Below are 21,903 nucleotides of genomic sequence, written 5' to 3' on the forward strand. Positions count from 1 at the left end.
AGCTTAAACCTCAGTAGTAAACACCAGTTACAGACTGAGACCAAATCACATTCCCAAGGTGGAATTCAGCCTTACTCATTGACAAAATGTTTCTATGTTAAAACTATCCTACCTCTCAACAGTACATGCAGAGCCTGTAATATCAGAGAACTTTTTTCACTGATTTTCATAATCAAAGGTACAATTTCACTGTTTGAAGTCCTGATCTAAATCCTCCACGCTTGTTGAAATTCAGCAGTGTAATTTCTTCTTTGTTTTTTTCTAAGGAATATTATTTATACTTACACAATTTGAATAAAAGTGCAACCATTTGTGCACAGGCACATGTGGAAATGCATATTTAATAGGGATTTAACATTTCTTGCAATTATATTTTCAGCATTAGTTCTGCATTTTTTCACTGCTTTCACGTTAATGCAATTTTCCTTGCTGTCTGATGATAATCATAATTATAAAAATATTTAATTTTATTTCCCACATGTCATATCACAAGCCATATAGATACATATTTTTACATAGTTATCATACATGCACCTTGAAATGGTGAACAAAAGAAAGCTAGTTCAGACTCTTGATCTTCTTGCACCTGAGATACCCTAAATGCAATTATAGATGCTTCAGGGAAAGGGAAAGTGGGTGAACAGATTTCCCTCTATCAAAACAAGACCTTCCCTTCAGAAATATCAAACCAAAAGCATACAGAGGTTTCAAACAAAAATTCCATTTTGTGTACTTATTTTAAAGTTCAAGATAAAAGACAATCTTTCACATAAGAAGTAGTTAGAGTTTACTAATAGGAATATAAATAATAATGTTCCGTAGATCTCATGACACTTTTGTCCTTCTTAACTTTCTTTACTTTCAGAAGCAATCCAAACTTTTGGCAAAGACGGAGACAAAGGAGTTCATCCATATCAAGAATGTAACAGAGAATTGGAAGTGATGATTGCGTTGCTTATAGACACATGAAACAAAAGGAGACCCAAATTTAAATACTTCCTGGATGGTACTGTAGTTCCACAGGGGGTTCCAAATGGTATGAGAAACTGAGAGACAGGCAAAGAAAAAAATATAATTTTGATGTCTATAACAATGTCATGGATGAAAGTTGTTCATTATAAGAAACTAAGAACAATCACACTTTTATCTTAAAATGACTTATGTGGAAAAATTTCCTCTTACAAAAATATTAATTATCTTATAGCTTATATTTACAATCCCTGTAATGAGCTGTTTATAACCATGTATACATAATTTCAAAAATAATAAAGAAAACCATAATTTACTTGAAATACTGTGCTCCACTATGAATCAGCTGCAGGGTGAAATCACCCAACTTTTTATTCAGACCTTTGTAATAAAACTCAGCCATGCGAACCCAAACAGTTAAGCAACTAATTATATATGAACTTATAAATCATGAGGCTTGAACCTTAAAAAGATCTGAAGCTCTTGCAAAAGTCATTGGACAACTTCTTCAGCTTTTATTTTTTCTGTGTACCAGAAGAATGGCCAGTTTGCAAAAACTATGAGAATTATACTCTTCAAAGAACATATTAGTTGGGTTTTAAAAATTCTTTTCCAACCTCTTTTTTGGCCATCAGTACTATTTACCTTCTTTATATCTATAGACATAATTGGAAATATTTCAGGCAAAATCTTGGATCTATTATTTCAATGAGGCAAGAATTTTGTAGAAGACAAGAAAATGGAGAACATACTTCAAAATATTTCTCAAAGTAATCTTTTATCAACCCAGTGATTCTCTGGTTACACACTGAGGATGTGCAAAGCTACTACAAAATAACACTGTAGCAAATATGTCACTTGTGTCCAACCACAGTTCCTAGTTCTAGGTGACTGCCAAATTATCAAGAATGTTTCTAATTCCATTAAAATGCAAACATTACCTAGATAACGTTCTGATCAAGAAACAAGTGTACAATTGTGAGAACTTCCACATTTCTCAGGAGATTGAATTCTTGTTGTCCAGTCAGTCTGGTACAAATATCAGATAATATCACTGATTTATAATACAATAATAGTGGTGCATTTTTCCATGCCTCCTATTTAGAAAGGGGTTTGAAGCAAAAGACAGTAAATGTTAATGCCCTCTCATAAGTGTTCAGTTGAGCTGTTGTTTTAAAAATATAAAATGGAGAAATACTTGGTTTGTGCCCATATTTTAATTTATTTCTTTATATGCATTTGATAGGGGTGTTTGTTTAGTCACCATTCTCTAAGTATTCACATTAAACTCAGGATTAGCTACAACTATGATGGGAGGTTTTATTTTACTGCTCAGTGTTTGCCTACTCACACTAAAAACCAGAGTGACTCCTTTCCATTTCACCTACATCCTTCCAAAAAACCACCCCTAAATCTGTTCTTAGAAAGGCAATTGAGTCAGAGGCTCTAGATGCTTCCATAGTCTTCATCCATAGCTATGTACTTTGACATCTCTGGATGCATTTTACTACTGAAACCAGTTCTAAATCCATAAGCTAGTTAGAAAGCCATGGCTGGGCAAGTAAATTAATCTGAATCTTCAAATATACTCCAAATAGCTCATGGTAAAAAAATCCACAACCCCCTTTGCAAGTAAAGATCAATTAGGTTTTCTTTAAATATCACCTTACACCTTCTTAATTAATATAACAATTATTTGGATTAATATATTCATTCTTATTATATTTTCTTCTCATTAATTAAGCTACTAGTCCTCAGTATCCTTTAGCACAATCAGGTTTGAATCAGTTCAAATAATACTTTTAGCATTCAGAGAATCGTGTGATCTTATGCTCTGCTTTGAATCAGATTGTGAACGGAGCTGAAATTAGTGAATGTAATCATGATAATCTTCTGCTGTCAGCTAATTAATTACTCCCAGTTCTTTGCTCCATAAAGAATTTTACAGTCTGTTTAGTTGTTCTTAAATCATCATTCATGGCTTTTTGCTCACATCTGCATTTATAGAAGTAAACCTGTTGGAGTAGAAATAATGATGTATTTTAGAGGTTAATGCTGGACTTAAACTAACTTCTTTTTTTATTCCTTCCAGCTTTCTAAATTGGTAACAGACATATGATACAAAATAACAGATTGTTTTAAATTGGTGGAGTCACTTCAGATTACAGCGCTTACATTTTATGATGTTGCTAGTTATTATCACATGATGTAATGCAATTTGTCAAAATGACATACCAGTAACATGGCAGAAACACCAGATGCCATACGAATGTAAGAACTGCCAGCCCAATTTAGTTAATTTGTCCTTTCCAGCCAACCCATCTCTAATAGTGGCCAGTACCAGATGCCTAGAAGAAACAAAAGCCTTCTACAGTTAAAAAAATTTGAAAAATCAGGGTAGAAGAGCATTTGCTGTCTTTCTAAATACTATTCAGCAAATTATTGGCTTATTTCCTGTAATATAAGGGTAAAAATTTCTTCTGTTTTTGTAAACAGAATTATTATTCCTAATGTAATTGTTGATTTATATCCTTACCTCTCTCTCCAGTCATTATCTCTTTCTGAATTCTGTTAAAAATGTGACCCCTGGAATTCCCTGTCATAACCATGGCAAAGATCAAACTCCTGACTTCTGGCAGGGAGTGAGTGATCTTCATTTTACACCACGGGTTCCTGGGGCAGTATGCATTTAGTTCAAGGAGGCTGTCTCTCAGTGTTGTTGCCCTCACAGAAACAGAATGTACATTTTTTTGAAGCAGCTTTCCTCATTTTCCATCTTTCTTGTGCAGTACCTGAACTTCTATAAGGGACTTACTAGCACCCGTGCTTCAATTTCTCAGAAGCTGCAGAAAAAAGAGTATGTATTTCCTGTTGACAAGTGCTACCAAGCAATGACATGCCTAGATAAATTGAGAAACAGTTTATATGGAAAACACCATGGAGGAATTACATGGATGAAATAGGTAAAAGGGAGGAAAATTTTGTTGGGAATGTAGCTGGCTTATATCATCTTCCAACAAAAAATTAATTTCAAAGACGACACGAGATTAAAAAATACTTTTTGTCCTTTAAAAATGTATTAGTTGCAGGATGATTCCCAGACAAAAAAACCCTGACACAAGCAGCATTGATAGACAGAGAATAACTGGCAGTCTGAGAAACCAACCTCCTCAGGGGCATCTAAACATAGTTCTTCATAGCAATCCAAATCCAGTAATGAACCTCTAAGCTATGTAATATCTACTTTGCTGCGTTTTGTTAGGCTTCAGTCCCAGAACCCGGGACTATTTAGGGAAAAAAGAAGGGCAATATCATATATTACAGCTCAATCACACTTGATCACATCTTCCTAATAAACAGATGGAGCTTGACCTTGACTTTGACATTTATAGGGCAAAGAAAAGGTACAGCACAAAGCTGAAAAGGAGTAAACAGGCAATCAAAAGATGACAATATTTTTTTTCTTTAGAAACATAGGTTATTTTATTTCAGGTGGTTTTTTTTCTCTTTCTCTTATTTCCTATTCTGACAGGTATATAGGGTTATTTAGATATCTATTGCTCCATAAGCTTAAATCAAGCATACTGGCCTGAGAGCTAATGTAGGCCTGCAGCACTTACATCGCTAAATTTATAGGAAAAGGAAAGACTTATTTTTAGCACTAATTAATTTTCCTTATTCATAACTTTGAGATACACTATTAGGCCATAAGCAGACACACAGGAAATTTAGCACACCATGTAATTTTTCTGCTCCTCATAAATATATTTTTTAATCAGCCTTTAGTTTTAGTCTAAACTGGAATGTAAAATACCATTTTTTTCTGCAAAGGAAAGTCTGAAGTCAGGTCCATTCATTCAGGTACAGATTTCCTGCTTAAGAATGGAGTTCTGCTGCTAGAGATTAGACATTACATGCATGAAAATGCAGAGGCATAAGTGGGAAATTGCAGGCATATATAATATTATTAATTTGGTGTGGTGAGTTGACCTGAGCCAGCATCTTATCCCCCACACAGCTGCTCAATTACCCTACCCCATTCCAGAGGACAAGGGAGACGACAGAAAGAGGAAAAGCAAGAAAACTCATGGATTGAGAGAAAGACAGTTTAATAAGTGAAGGAAATAAAAAAAATCAAAAAAACACAAACAAAAAACAAGACAAAAAAACCCCAACACAGCAGCTTCAATTTCCTGAAGGATTCCTATGGAAGCTCTAAAGATTAATACTGTTGAGATAATGAGATGAACAAAAATTCTTGTCAAACTGGTTGGCAAATCCTATTTCCACAGTGTCAGAAACATCTCAGGCTCTACTGGTTGTCTCAGTTCAAGGATCACTTTACCCTCCTAGGGCTTTTTCCTGACTTCACCCAAACTACTTTAATTCCAGAGACACTTGAGTTGAATGGCCAAAAAATGTGTTCTTATAAGCCATCTTGCACTAGAGCCTATTTTTTTTGTATATCAGGACACAGAATATGAAACCTTTTGTCACTGTTTTCACCCCACTAGGTCCCCCCTATTCTCTCAGAGAGAGAGACTAAAGTTAGTACTATATTTTTTATTGCTCATAGACAATATTATTAGCAAAAGTCTTCAGGTTTCTTAGCCAAGATTTTTTGTAAAGACCTGTGTAGAATACCTCAAGTTTGTCAACTAGATAATTATTAGATTGTCTTCCCATTAAAAAAAGACTCTGTAGGGGAAAAAGCACTTTTCTGCATGATTTAACTTTCTGTGAATACAGACATGGACAGGATTTTGGTGATTTTAGCATACCTTGGCTTTTATAGAGGAGGCCTATTTTGGTATATCGTTACTTGCAAATAGAACAGTTAGAGAAAGAATGCAGGACTGTGTACAGTATGCTTGGTTTTTTCAGTAAGAAGAATATTAGCACACCAAAAATTACCACTGAACATGTCAGCTGGATAATTTTAATTTCAGTCTAATCAAAACCTCAGGGAAGGCGGAAAAAAAAATAAAGAAAATGGAATCTATAGGAAACAGGTCTTTGCACTCTATATGTAGCTTTTTTCTTCAAGAAGTTTTTAAGTACTGGTTTGGATACTGAGGTTGTGAAGCAAAGTTATAAATTACTCAGTAGACAATTAAATAATCCTTCTGGGAATTAAATACGAACAATGAGAAGAAAACCATTGTAATATTTTTTTTCTAAGGAAATGAAAATGAATTAATGGCTTCCAGCATTTTGAAATTAAGCTCAAGAGAATTGCTATTGTTAGAGCTAGTATGAGCAGTTATGCAGTATTTTCTCATTTTTTTAGAATTAAATAAAAGATGCCAAGCCTTTTTGAATTTAAATACTGATGTAATGCAATTTCTGTGAGAAGGAAGGCATACACTGAACAACACCCTTGTTTACACCTGTTGAAAAGTCCCACACCTAATGAGATAAGAAAGAAATTACCAGATGTCCTTTACAACAATGCAATCACAGAGTCACGGACTTAAGAGTTCAAAGGAACCTCTAGAGATCAACTAGTCCAATTCCTCTGCTAAAGCAGGATTGCCTAGAGCACATAACTCAGGACTGTATCCAGGCAGGTCTTGAATATCTCCAGAGAAGGAGACTCCATAATCTCCTTGGGCAGCCTGTTCCAGTGCTCTGTCACCCTCTCCATAAATAACTTTTCCTCATCTTTAAATGGAAGTTTCTATATACCAGCTTGTGCCCGTTGCCCTTCATCCTGTCGCTGGAGAGATTGTGCTATAAAGTATAAAAACCTTGCAACTTTATTAACAAACTGATTAAAAAGCATAACTGTGTTTATAATAAGTCAACCGTAAATTGATAATATGTTCTTAGATACAGTAGCATGTTGACTTCTAAGCAATAATCAGCTATTACTCCTAATTCATCAAAAGAAAATGGGTAGATTTAAAAAAAAATAAAATAAAATTAACAAGTGTTGTGTACTTAGACATTTATCCACTTCTGAGTTTTATTGTACTGTTCTAGATATAATAATCTCAGACATTATTATGAACATATCAAGGGAATTAACTTTTTTTGTGAACTGAAAAAAGAAGACAAGACAGAAGCTAATTCCCTAGATCGTCTCATTCCCGATACCTCCACATACCTTCTCCTTTCTTCCAGGTATTGGTTTGGAGGTTTGGAGGTTAGAACTTCACCTGATGATTTCCCTGCTGCATAGAACTTCACCTGGAGGAATCAACACAGACTGTCTAGGTAATATAGTACTGTCAATGTTAATTTACAAAGGGATCTCTACTGACTGGGAGAAGAGCTGGGTTTGATTAGGTATATTCCATAAATATATTTTTATTGCCATGTTAGTGACCATCTTCTTAAAATGTCCATGATACAGTCTGAAGATGAGGCATATTTCCAGTTCTGTGCTTGCTATGTCTGGATTTTCATCTTATTCCCCTGTCCCTCTTCTCATTTCATACTATCAGAGACAACAAATTTAGTCCAACTTCAGGAAGGTGAACTGCAAAATTTTCATTCTAATGTGCTGTTCTGATTCCTTTTAATTTTTATTTGGGTGCTTTTCTTCTAAAGATACTAATAATCTTCACATCTTCACATCTCCAGAGAAGACCAAATGCTGCACTGCTGTTACGATTTTCAGCATGTGATTTCTGTGGGGCTACAATATTCTATGTAGAAACATATTTGTATTGTAGCCCTTTCAGTAATGCATCAGCTACTCATTGTCCCTTTTGCATATTCCATCCTTAGGCAAATTTGAATTTTTCTTTTTTTTTTTAAGATAAATTTTGGAAAGATTTAAAAATACTACAAAATCTCAATTAAGTCTGCACTTCTGTTTCTACTAGTCCCATCTTACCATCTCATTTTAAAGTCTTTCAATATGAGAACCCTCTTTGATGCTCATCATTATTTACAAAAATAGTGAATTTGTTTTTTTTTTATATTGGTGACCAAGAACAAGGGTAGTTTTAGGCACTGACTATTAGAATATTTTAAAAAATATTAATTGGTGTCTTTATCTTTTCAGAGATTAAGAAATATACTCAGGGAGCAAGCTTCTCCTTGAAGTTTAAAGACAGCTCAGCCTAATAAGAGAAGATACAGCACCAGTCTCCGGTCAGCCTACATACATTAGTAGCTGGCAGAGAAAGGCTGTTACAGAACACGTTCCTAACTATGATCAGACTTGCTCCCCAATAACTGTTATCTTTAAAGCCAGTTACTAAGCAACTCCATGAAAAATGTACTTAAGTAAAAAATATAGATGTTAATTTGAAGAGAAACGTCAAAATGTTTTCCATAGCTGGGAATTTTTCCTGTACTGTTTTCTCTTTCAGAATAGACCAAATGCATCTGCTGGAAAGATGGCATTCTTATATATTCATAAATCAAAACTTTTTTTGTTGTAACTCTATTGACTTCAGTAATAGTGAAGAACTTGTCACAAACTCTTTAGCTCAGAAACTATGCTATTAATTCAAAATAAATATGTTCTGCATTATATGAAAATGTCAATTAACACCCAATTTTATACAGTAATATATATCCATCTATGTTGCCTCTTTGTATTATGCATACAGTGACAGTGATTTTTCCCAATGAAAGAGGAATACGAAGTGGCACAAAAAAAAGGGACACAGAGGATCTATATTCATCAGTAAAACAGAAGTCTCTGCTTAGTGAGGCTGACTATAATTATCAGATATTGGTTGTGTAGTTGGGCTGAATGGCACAACTAACCCAAATAATATATTTTTAATGGCATATAGCAAGAATACTTTAATACTTACAATTTTTTCCACTAGTATTTCTTTATTACAAAGGATGGCATGTTAACCAGGATGCTCCATGAAATTGTAATTGTGTCGATAGGATTAAATCTAGGTTACATATAGCCTTTACTTAAAGCTATTTATTAAACTTGTTTAAACAGATTCAGAAAGCTAAATTTGGAGATCTACATGAAAACTGAGTCAGAGCTTCTTCTATAGCCGACAAAGGCCTGGCTGATTCAGAATACAGAGAGTTTTTCAGCTCACTCATAACAAAGTTCAGCCTCAGGGCTCCACTGACTGTATGAGTAGATGTCCATTGAGCAAGCTGTCCTTGTAGACAGGGCAGCATTAAATTTTCTACACAAAAAGCTTAAATGCATTTTTGTTCACCTTAGGACATCTGAGACTTCTATGAGATCAGTCAAATATCACACATATTCCAATGAAGGCCTGCTTCTCTCTGAGGTGGCAGCTGGAGAATGTACAGGGTATTCTGAAGGATCTAAACCTCATTAGGGACTACCATTTAGGCCATTCAGTAGAGCTCCCATCTCCCACTTACATCCATGTGTAGCTATACGTAGGTGTCTTAATATGCAGTGAATCACACCTGCAATGACCTAGTAACTTAGAATCAATACTGGAGAATGTTAATGAAGAATACAGTGCATTTAAACCTTCCTCTCCCTTCTCCATTTAAAACACATGTTCATGAGCTGTTAAAGAGCTTGCCCAATTATTTCAGGTTTATTAATATTGTAAAAAATGTGTTTATAGCAATTTAATCAGGATGAACACTTTCATAGTTAAAAATGACATAGCTTAATGGAATTTAGAGTTCAGCAGTAATGGTTGTAGCGTATCTAACCTACAAACCTTTTATTGATACTCTTTATTGGCACATACATTGTATAAGAGAGGACAAGCACACCACATTTCTTCCATGTCTTCTCTGAAGCTGAAAAAGTAGGCACCCAGCCTCTTTGAGAGCTAGAGGCACTGAGGCGGTCTTATTTTCTAATAGCTCTAGGGAGATTCTCCTTCCACAAATTGGTACGTACATTTTTGCATGTAAGACCTTGGCTGCCACAGTACCATAATATCATAGAATAATTTATGTTCAACTAGACCTTTAAGTCCAACCTTTAACCTTATTCTACCATTCTCACCCCTAAACCATATTCCCAAGCTCCACATCTAGGGATGGTGACTCAGCCACTTCTCTGGGCAGCCTATTCCAATGTCTGACAATACTTTCAGAGAAAAAAATTTCCTAATGTCCAGCCATAAACTCCCCTGGTATAGATTTAGAATCTGTGGAAACACATTCTATTAACTGTGTGTTACCTGAAAATACACATTGCTTTATTATTTTATTATTATTATTATTTTATGCCTGATTGTTAAGTATTATGTCACTAGCTCTTCTACTGACATAAATGTTTCAGCATGTGTATTGTTGCTGTCTCTTTCTGAATGGTCACATTTTCATTGTACTCATCACCTTTCTCAGATGAATAGAGATCTATCAAGTCAGGCAGCAGTGAAAGGCAGAAAAATGAGGTGATTGCCAAGTGTCCAGTTTCACAGATGAATTGGTCAACGTTTTCCAGAACGGTGATCCTTTTTTTAAAAAAAAAACCACACTGAAATTCAGCCTCCAAAAAGTTGATGAACCTACTCCTGCCTCTCCATCCTCCTCATCATACTGTCATGGCTGAGATAAGTGGCAGTCCACAATGGATCTGGGACTTATTTAAGAACATGTTGATTAGAGCTTTAAACTTCCTTGATAATCTCACACCCTCATTTATTCACTCTCTCCAGAGCCCCAGTGCTCACTCTTGGCTTCCCTTCCCCTCAGGGGGTTTGCACCCAGCCCAAGAAGGTTAGACAGAAACTCATATCAGTTTCTGCTGTGCTTCTGCTTAAATTTACTGATCTTGGGCATTAATGGTCAAGGTCACTGGGCATCCTTCAGCATTTGTCTCCACTCTGATCTCCTGGATTTTCTTCCACTTCCAGGATCTTCTCTCCACTCAGGACCTTCACTTTCTTCTTTCCAGACCCTTTCTTCTTTCTGGGATCACTTGTTTTTTGGAACCTGTCTTTAATGCACCAGCTCTTCTTTCTGGATGGAAAACTCAGAGTTGACCCAATCTAAATTGTGTATGTGCAGAAGCAAAACATGTGATCAGCCTTCTTACTGGTAGTTTTCTCTCATGTCTCTTCGTTAATTGCAGGATTCAGGACAAGTTACTTTTGCTTATTCAAGATATTACCAAAATTTACATCCAGTCAGTCAGTGCCACTTGCAGCCAGCATTTTTCACCTCAGACATACGCATACAGTCCTTGTGCGTTTGTTAAGTCCCTGCACACCTACCCCTCCATTCAATTAAATTATTTTTTTGTGAAAATAGTTGCTTTGCTATGTGGTGAATCGCTAAACACCATACTTACCACCCTCAACAGATAAAGGTTCATGAGTGTGCTATGAGAAAAATCATTCTCATTCTACTTTTCCCATGGCACTTAATGGTTGTAGCAGCAATGTCATTCAACAGAAGCAGAGCCATAAACTGAAATGGTTGATGCTGAGTGTTAATATATGCAGCCCTGGCATGAGGTTTAGGTATCTGAACAGGCTCTGAGAAACTACAGAACGTGACATGAGAAATTGCTGAACACAACAACTAACACAGTGAGAAGCTGGCAAAAGTTACTGTTAGTGCTTTGAGGAATGGCTGGATTGCACAGATGGTTAAGGGGGAGTTATGTAAGAAAAATCCAAGTTTAACAGATAATTGTGAGGACTATTGTGGATCTTTGGGGAAAAGCACCTAGGTAACCATATTAGTAATATGAGGTAAGGATGAGCTGACATACTAACAGCATCAGAAATACCAAATTTCAGTAAGGCTGTAGCAAAAACAGGACACTGGAGAATAAAAAAAAGGATTGCATGGGTATTGTTTATCTGGGAGAAGACAAGGGTGGAGCAAGGAAGATTCAAGGTGGATGCAGGAGAAATGCAACTAAGGGAAAACGAAGAGGAGGGGAGGAAGCATGATGTATGAAACAAGTGGCTGGTCAGTGTTGTCTGACTGAGCCTCACTACTTTTGCTTCGTAATGCCACTCTCTTTCTTACATGTCTGTGTTGTGAACTAGAGACCTGGGCTGTGTGTATACTTACCTAGCAAACCTCAGACCTCTGGGTGCGTCTGTGTGTGTGGGCAGGCATACCTAGTAGCCACCTCTCTAAACACATATTCAGTCCTGCTACTGGCTGGACCTGCAAACAGGAACAGCAGAAACTTTGGTAAATGTGGTAAAATGCAGGGATGGTGGTAACTGGGAGTTTTATTCAAAAGTACACTAAAATTTGTACTAGAACAACAATGCTATTTCATACATTCTCATTCACTTGTCACAAAGGATCTTTCAGAATACTAGACTCCATTTGCAATTTTACTGCATAAAGAAAGCTAAAGAGATCACCATAGCTTGCTTTCATAGACTATGAGGTAACAGCTGTGCAATACTGGGCCACTTTCTATCTGCTCCAATACATTAGATCCAGTTCTGAGCATTACAGCACCACTTACTCTTCTAGTGGGCTAGTGTAAAAGTGAATTTGGAAATGTTGGCAGTCATACCTACCAGTATAATAACCTGTACTCAGACTTTAAAATCAGCATAGATATATAGCAACATGGAGAAGGTACCATTTTTCACTGGGTACTTCATAGGACTGTCTCGTAGTTCCAGGACTCAATTACAGAATGCAAACTGTGAGTCAGGCTCAGATAGGCAATGTTTTCCCCAAGCCTTGGTTTACCTTGAAATGAAACTGGGCCTGCAGGAAAAGAGTCAGGTTCAGCAGGAGACCCTTGACTACAGTGAACCGATGGAGCTGATCAAAGAGAATGAATGTCCCTGAGCTCAAAGACTTCCATAGAGACCTTTTTCCTGATCCTGGGTTCATTCTGATTGAAAATTTGCTGACTAGGACTCACAAACTACAGTGGAAAGCCTCTAGTTTCCATTATACTCCACTTTCCAAGGTTTAGCCTGGAAATCCTTCTTTTACTGAATAGTGCTGATTTTTATATGTATATAAAGTGAGTATATGAGTGTGTGTGTGTATATATATGTACACATACTGATTTTTATGTATTTTTATATATATTTATATATGCATGTATATATTCTGCTCTTGTAAGACCCTACCTGCAGTACTGTGTCCAATTCTGCAGTCCTCAACACAAGAGGGACATGGACCTGCTGGAACAAGTACAGAGAAGGGTCACAAAAACCATCAAAGGGCTGGAGCACCTCTCCTACATAGACTGGTTGAGAGAGCTGGGGTTGTTCAGCCTGGACAGGACTAGGTTTCAGGGGACCTTATAGCAGCCTTCTAGTACCTGAAGGGTGCCTATAAGAAAGCTGGGAAGGGACTGTTTGCAAGGACACCCTCAGCAAATTTGCCGATGGCACCAAGCTGGGTGGTGCAGCTGATATGCCAAAGGGATGGGATGCTATCCAGAGGGACCTGGACAAGCCGGAGAAGTAGGCCCAGGTAAACCTCATGAGGTTCAACATGGCCAAGTTCAGGGTCCTCCACCTGGGCCAGGGTAACCAGAGATATGAATACAGGCTGGGGGAAGACATGCTAGAGAGCAGCCCTGTGGAAAAAGACCTGGGGGTACTAGTGGATCAAAAGCTGGACATGAGCTACCAATGTGCAATTGCAGCTCAGAAGGCCAACTCCATCCTGGGCTGCATCAAAAGAAGTGTGGCCAGCAGATTGAGAGAGGTGATTCTGGCCCTTTGCTCCACCTTGGTGAGACCTCACTTGGAGTTCTGTGTACAGCTCTGTTGCCCCCAGCACAAGAAAGATGTGGACCTGTTGGAGTGTGTCCAGAGGAGGGCAACAAAAATAATCAGAGGGCTGGAGCACCTCTCTTATGAAGACAGGCTGAGTGAGTTGGGTTTGTTCAATCTGAAGAAAAGACTTCAGGGAGACCTTCTAGTGGCCTTCCAATACTAGAAAGCAGCCTATAACAAGCCTGGGGAAGCCCTGTTCGCTAGGGCATGTAAAGATAGGACAACAGGTAATAATTTCAAGCTGGAGAAGGGTAGATTTAGGTTGGACAATAGGAAAAACTTCTTTAATACGGGGCTCTGAGCAATCTGTTCTAGTGTGGTATGTCCCTGCTTATGGTAGGGAGGCTGGACTAGATGATCTTTAGAGGTCCCTTCTAGCCCAAGACGTTCTATGAATCTATGATTCTCTGATTCTATTATTTATTTTATGGTGTGCAAGACAGCTTCATGTAACATTCAGAGTTTTGCTACTTAGTTCAAACACTGCTTCTCTCTCCTTGTTTTTTATTTATGTTTTTGATTTTGCAGTATGCAATATCAGCATATATGTAAAAGTGGTGAAATCAGACACTCTGCTGGTAATTTCTTCATAAATAATTTAAAAATGCAAATTTCCAGAGTACATTTCTAGTAATTGACTATGGACTTGATTCTACAAAAGCTTGCAATTAACAGAAGCAAATATTTTCTTCTTGAAGTGTTTCTTGCAAGATTCATTTTCGTAATGCTTTTTACGAAGTGAAAGATCATTGTTTTAGATTGCAGAACTACTTGCAAGACTTCCCTCCACTCAAATAAAGAATGCAGGGCAATATTGTTACGATTCATGCATTTTCACAATTTACATATCTGTACAAAAGCTCAGACAGACTACCTAAATAAATTTTTTATCAGTTCAGCCAGCAACATGTTTATCCCTTTTCACTGCTTGCTCATACACAAGTCTTCCTTGCAAATTGCATTTCCAACTTTTGGAAACAAATGGTGCAAAAAAGATCATTTTAAAGATACAAAAATGCAAAAGGATTCTTCCACAAAAGATAAGACTTTGTATAGAAGAAGAAAAAAAGATAAGCATGTCTTAATGAAAATTATCAATGTATGATTTGTTGTGAACATGTGCCTTATGCTGTTCTTTCACAACCTAAACAAATGATCTTGTCTCAATATAATAGCTATTTCTAAAGACACCTTCCATTCTCCTTAGTAAGACATACCAAATCCCAAAACATTGCTTCAAGATTGCATGATATGAGACAAAAGTTATTTTAAATTATTATGTATACGTAGTCACTCAGCTTAGTACTACTACAGTGGCAATATCTCTATGACTCATTCCTAAGATCCTATTTATACAGTTCTTAAAAAGGTCTTATTTCAGAAGGTCTTTGTTCACAAACTTTTAGATTTCTTACATAAGGAATGAATAGCTAATTAATTCTACTAGTAGTGCGCTAGTAGTGAATTATAATCTATATGCTTCCCTCCTGTGTAAAACTATGTGTATGCTAATTTTTTGTGGTTGCTATGAGGCACAGATGACAACCATGCAAATATTTTATTCTCAGTGTTTCACAATGGCATTTATGATGTCTTCTGTGGTATAGGTAAGGAGGTACTCACTTTCTTAGACCAAGTCTGGGGATGCATTTGCAGCAACACAGTAAAATGTCATAGATGTTATTGGTAGGCCTGCAGAGAAGAGCTGAACAACATTAGGTGAGTGTTACTTTGCATTAGATTGGAAATGGTACTTCAGGGTTTTCACCCAGAATTTTGGCCAAAGGCAATAAATAGTATGACCCACAAAGCATTCTGTCCTGGAACAGCTTGCTAATTATATTTACAATAATTTTTTTTTTAACCAGTAACTCATGAATAGACAAACATATCTGAGCTATTCGTTTGTGAAGGGCTGAGTGAGATTTCAGATTCTGCTCCATTTGTCAAAAAACAGCTGTGTGATTGCCCAGAAACTTTTCTGTGTAACAAAATTCACAACTGATCTGGTATTAAGAGAAAGACAAAGGGTGATCTAACAATGAATGAAGCCTTTACACTTTATTGCAAAATGAATGTAGATTTCCAAATCTAACTAGGGCTTTCTGATTGTAATGTCAAACTCTTATCAAAGAAGTCTAGTGAGAGTCCATTGTTTTTCTGTATGAATTCTAAACTGTAATGACAATAAACTGTTCATTTCAGGTCCATTATCATATTTCACAGTAGGCTAGAATCACCTGGGTCTTCAGTCTAATTTTTTATTCCTCTACCCAAGGTGTACTAAAACTGGCACAAAATGTACTGCTTTTATGTCTAATTGTTTAAGGAATTTTATTATTCTCAGTGGGTGCTATTCTATGCCTGTTGAAAATGTCAGATACACGTTTGTTGGAAATCTATACTTCTTGTTTATTTACTATCATAGACAAAAAATTGTTTGTGGAAATCAATGCCCAGCTGAATATTCACAGATTAAAAAGTATTTAGATTATGAGAAAGGATGTATTTTTTAAAATGCTATTATTTTAATGTGAGCTAGAGATGCTAAAAAACCCCTGGAATGATCAGAGAGAAGTAAATGGCATGCTTATTTTTTCTCTTGAGGTATCTTCATTGGAATTGAAGTAACAGGCAAATTACTCATTACAGGAGACTGGTAGATACAGTGCTGTTTGTCTTTATGTTACAGAACCAAAAACCAATATAATCACAGCTGTGTCACTCTGGGAAGTTCTGTACTCAGAACTGTTTCTCTTTCCTTCCTCTCCCTCATCTCTAAGTTTTCAGGGGGTGTGTTTGTCCCTAAGAATCAATTTATTATTATTTTTTTTAGTCAGTACTACTGTATTCAGAGACTTCTCTAAAGCCAGAAATGTTGACTGCTATGGGCTGTTCAAGTGGTGCATGAAGCTGTGTGACTATCAGCTGTGCTATTCATAAGAAGACAGAGAGGAACATTTCTGGAGGCTCAGAAACATTACATCTCTCATTTCAGGCTCGAGCAAGCTGGTACTGCCCCAAGGCCTCCTCCCACAACCACATGTGTCTGAGGCAGATCTCTTCCCAATATTTGCATGAGAGGAAATGCATCAGCCTCTGTGATATAGGTCTGATCAGACCCGCTAAATAGACCTGGGTGTCAGCCTGGATTTATTGATGTTTTCCTATGTATTTTTCATGAAACAGGTTTTTAGCATGCTCTTGAGAATTCATTATGGAGATATATATATATATATGTGTATATATATATATATATATATGTGTGTATATACATATATATGTATACTACTGGCATGAATGTGGTTTATATTTGTCTTTAGAACAGGAATACCTCAGTAGCAAAATGTTACCTCAGAAAGATGATATATCAATAGTATTATATTATGTTACATATCCTTTCCTCATTGTAATTTGGTCTTTCAGGTTGGTAGTTTGGTGGAGAACATGAAAGCACTCTGCAATAATTTTGGTTTTTGATACTTGGTAAAATTTGTCCAAACCAATACAGTGTAAGAGTTTAAATTGACTTACAGTAGATTACAAAATTATGTAACTGAGTAACAGATAATGAGCAATGTTTGTTATAGCAGATAGCAAAAAGTACCAAACAATGTGTATTTATTTATTTGAGCCATATTAGTGCATGCCTGACATAATTTTGTGAATTTTCAGATGTGCTCTGAAACACTGATATAGCAATAAAATATAATAAATTAAGGATTTAAATTGCAGATTTTCTTATTGTTCTAAAGAAAATAGCATTTAAAAACTAAATTCGTCTATCTTTTCTGGGATTCAATGAAAACAGAAAACTAGAAATAAAAAACTAGGTATTACGGTTCTTCAAAATAAGTATACCAAAAATCAACATCAGAAAACTCTTAGCAAGTCCATTTTACCTATAAAAAGAGAGATCCTAAAAATTTCATAAGGATTTCTCTGTAATGCAAAGGACCCCGGTGCTAAACTTTATACCAGTTAGTTAATCCTTATTTTCATTAATATCTTCATTGGAATGAGGGAATAAGCTGCATAACAGTAGCAGTTGGACAGAATTTGCTAGGCAGGCTTCAAATTTTGTTTAGATACATGGAGAAAGGGATATTAAGAGTATCATTATTATAGCATTTGCAGAGGGAACTATCTTAAACCTTTGTTTTTTATTTTTTTATATATATTTTTTTTTTTACCTAAAGCTGAGCTTTTTTAGATGATTAATAAATCCTGATTCTGCATCTGGCTTAGTGTGAGTAAATTTTAATAACCTCACATATTGAAGTAATAAATACGACTTTTGTCTTAGAATTCTAGGATATTTCTAGAGGTAGGGATTGTTAACAATGTAACGTGCAATCTAAACAATATTTTTTACAACCTACTCCTTTACTGAACACCAAAATGAATATGTGACAGCCTTGAGATCTAAATATGTAAGTAGATTTTATTTGTTGATAATTTATTTACTTTCATGCATCACTGATGGCAAATGTTCTAAAATAATAGGAATTATTTAAAAAATATTTCTACTTCCAAAAGAAATGTCAGAAATATGTATTATTGTGGACTTCAAGAATTGTCCTATCATGCAACCAATTTATATCTGGAGCAAAGATGGTAAGTGACTACTTTAAAAGATTTATTCTGATTTAAACCTGACCATAATAAAGTAATATTCAATACTGAACAGCACATCCAATGATGCATAAACAAAACTCATTTATTTGTGGAGAGAAGAGTATAACCTGTGTAATAATAAAGAAAACTTTCAAAGAGAATGTATGGGTTATTAGAAAGGGGAAAATCCTTCAAAACCTTTCACCATTCTGAATATTTTGTTATTTTTTGCTGTTTGATGGTGAGTATTACAGGTATCACCGATAAACCAGGCAAGAAGTGATGGAGACCCATCTCTAGCTTCTGGCAGATGTTCTGTTCCTCTATCAGAAGCCTCATGGATCATTAGTCCCAGAAATCATTCTCTATCTCCTAGTTACATTGTCTATTGCAGTTGTTTGGCAGGACCAGCCACCCCTGCTACTTTACCCAGAAGAACATCAGACCTGGAAGACCCTTTGCCTACCTACACACGGGGGCAACATTTTGTTTTGACCAGCAGTTTATGACAGGGCACTGCCATTTTGTTAAACAACACATCCCACAGTTTTTCATACTGCTCTGTGACTGGCTGACCTTCATTTCTTGAATATATTGTATATAAATGCGTATTTTTATATATAAATAAACATATCAAATTTAAAGTTGTTGTCTTCCTGTATGTAATAATTGGGGTCTTACTTTCATTAAGAGTTTCTGGGCAAACTGCTAGGGTCAGCTAGTCATGCTAGTCCATGACAGGACTGCCTGAGGACATATGTGTATGACAGAGTCAAGAAATGGCCATTAGACTAGAATATATGTGTGTGTGTATATATATATACTGATACATCATAGAATATTTGTTAGTAAATTCAATAGAAATATAGCCTAATAAAAGTTTACTAAAATAATGAATTTCTATACTAAGGGTTGCTTTTAAAACAAGGTGCTTTGTGAAACTATCAGTCAACTATGCCAAGCATCCTGTAGGTTGTGATAACATCAAGTCTTCTAAGACCCTGGGCGCCTACAGACACAATGATGTGGATTCTGACCCACCTGGGCAATCTACCAGCGGGAGACTGGAGACAGGACCAGGACAGAGACAGGACAAAGACGACAAAGGACTAGAATCAACAAAGAACCCCACAGGAGACCCTCCAGCACGCATAATTACAAAGATAGCAAATTCCAGGAAATAAAATTACTATGTAGAAGAATTCTGGGAACTCATTGACATGGAACTGAATATGCATGTTTTTGGTGTATATTAGTAGGGGTGTTTCACTGACTCGTTGGAGCACTCATGGTGGAGAATTCCCCAGTGCTTCCCAGCGCTGCAATAAAGAATGCCTGCTCAATAACAGCTTGTTTGTTGTTATTGGGTCTTGATCTCGGAATCCTTACCCAGCCGCACCTAGCCTCCCACTGCGGTGAGGAGTGTTAGAAAGCAAGGGGGTTTGGAAGCTCCGAATTTTTTGTTTCAATACACACATATATATGTATATATATATATAAGTTTTAACATTTGGATACAGTCCATGTAATCGATGTTTAGGGAAGAGATGATTTCATTGTAGTAAAAGATTAATTTTTAGGTGGAAGGGACAAAATCTTTCATAGAAGAGGCAAAGTTTAGCAACTGATAAGCATGAAGGAATGAAGGCAGACAGAAATACTCAGAACCAATTAACACTAAAAAGGCACTTAGCCCCTGAGGAGAAGCATTCTTTACCTAAACTTCATCTGCAATGCAAACACTCAGTACTTACACACAAATGGGCTAGAGGCACTTCCCCTTTTTATTGTTTGCTTTTGTTTGTTTGTTTGTTCTGCCTGAGTTCTGTATTGAATGTATTTATTTTTAGAGATGAAGCTCGAACAAGTGACTTTTTTCAGAGGTCTGCTGCATGAATTTTCAAAGGTGGTTAATGGAGGTCGGATGAAATTCTTTTGAGATAATCATTCACAGGCACAAACTAGCATATCCATTCAATAGCCTTTTCCTTTTTCATTTGCTTTTCAGAGCTAATTTCAGAGCATGTAGAACACTAGAAAAAGGTTAAGTTGAAAAACAGGAGCATTTTTAAAAGGTTCAGCTTAAAGCAGTCATCTTGATTATTTCTCTGCTCTCAAACATTCTAATAATTCTTCCGTTCAAGAAAGCCTGGCATGTACTAAGTTTGAAGACTACTTTTTCCCTATCTCCAGCCAAGGATTTCACAATATTTGTCATTTCCTGCCAACACAGAACACAAAACTGACCTTGTGTCCAGGATCTAGGTTCTTTTCTTCGAGATAAACTGTTGCTTTCTTCTAGGAGAACATCAGTAATAAGTGTCAACAATAAATTATCCTTCTCTTACAGTGCAGACAACTTTTGCAGGACAGGGGAAAAGCATAAGAAAGGAAAAAACATTAGTAAAAGAACTTAAGAGAAGTAATATTTAATTGGTGTGTTGTCTGCTTCATTTTTTAATAAACAGAAGGTTATACAGTTTCTGAAGATTATATTACTTTTTACAAGTACGGTATTTCCACACTTCTCAGAAATCTAACCTAGGAAACCACAAAATGTTGACTTGTGCTACATTGGTCTAATAAAGCTGCAAATTTTCAAAACACAGTAAACTGGCATCTGTGAAATTTTTACAAGCTATTGGCAGGAGAATTAAATAACATGGAATTACGCAAGGAATGAGCCTGTTCTCCTCACTGATGTATGTGATGTATGTGGTGGTGTGTTTTCATATGTAATTTGTAATAGGAGTTCAGCTGATTCACAGGAGAATGTATCTCCACTCATACAGGGTGGAGCTAGCTGAAGTGTTAAAAATTCACCTGTACTCAGGTTACATGTTTCAATATTCAGAATGTAATCCTATCCTAAATGTTGCATTTCTGAGCTCTCTAATATATTTCAGTTCCTATTGCCTTCATTTGGAGGTATTAGTACACGGCAGCCTACAAGATCAAGTGCTTTGAGCACTTTAAAACCATGAATCTATCTGACAGAAGGCTATTTTATACTGGAGCTAGAGAAGTTTATCTGCCCCCCTGAAGAAGCTAGCTGTCTGAAAAGACAATTGTTCCAGCCTTTTACTAACTATTTGCTAACTATTTTGTCTATCTAGTATCAGCATGCATGAAGCAAAATTGTTTCTGGTTCTCAGGGCAGGAAGATTGGAAAGGGAGGATGTGTGTATATGAAGAAAGGCTGCCAGCTAAAAATGCATGTGCACATATGATCACAAGGTTAAATTAACTTCGTTACTACTGGCCCTGATTCTCCAAATAAAATCACCAGGCAAAAATATAAAACCAATACTTATTAGAGCAGGTAGGCAATGAAATAAAAGTATGACTGGCATCTATCTCTAAATATTTGTGTTGTAGTAATACAGTGAAGTCTATCAAATAGTTGATATGCTTATGTTGACAGTCTTCTGGTCTACCAAAAAAAAATTATGCAGTAGTCTTGCAGAGAAGTGACCACTGCATTCTTGAAAGATTTATTATTTTTCTGTTTATTCAATGCACTCTTTGGTGTGTTTGTCCTTCATGTAGAGGTAAGAAAAGCAAACACGAACAAGAAATACTATGGTTTGCAGCTCATAACTTTGATTTCAAAGTTCTCAGATAGGTTTTGGGGTATTTTAAAAGCTAGCATATGAGTATGTGA

The sequence above is a fragment of the Apus apus genome, chromosome 1 (genome assembly GCF_020740795.1).
Source record: "Apus apus isolate bApuApu2 chromosome 1, bApuApu2.pri.cur, whole genome shotgun sequence".
Classification (NCBI taxonomy): Eukaryota; Metazoa; Chordata; class Aves; order Apodiformes; family Apodidae; genus Apus; species Apus apus.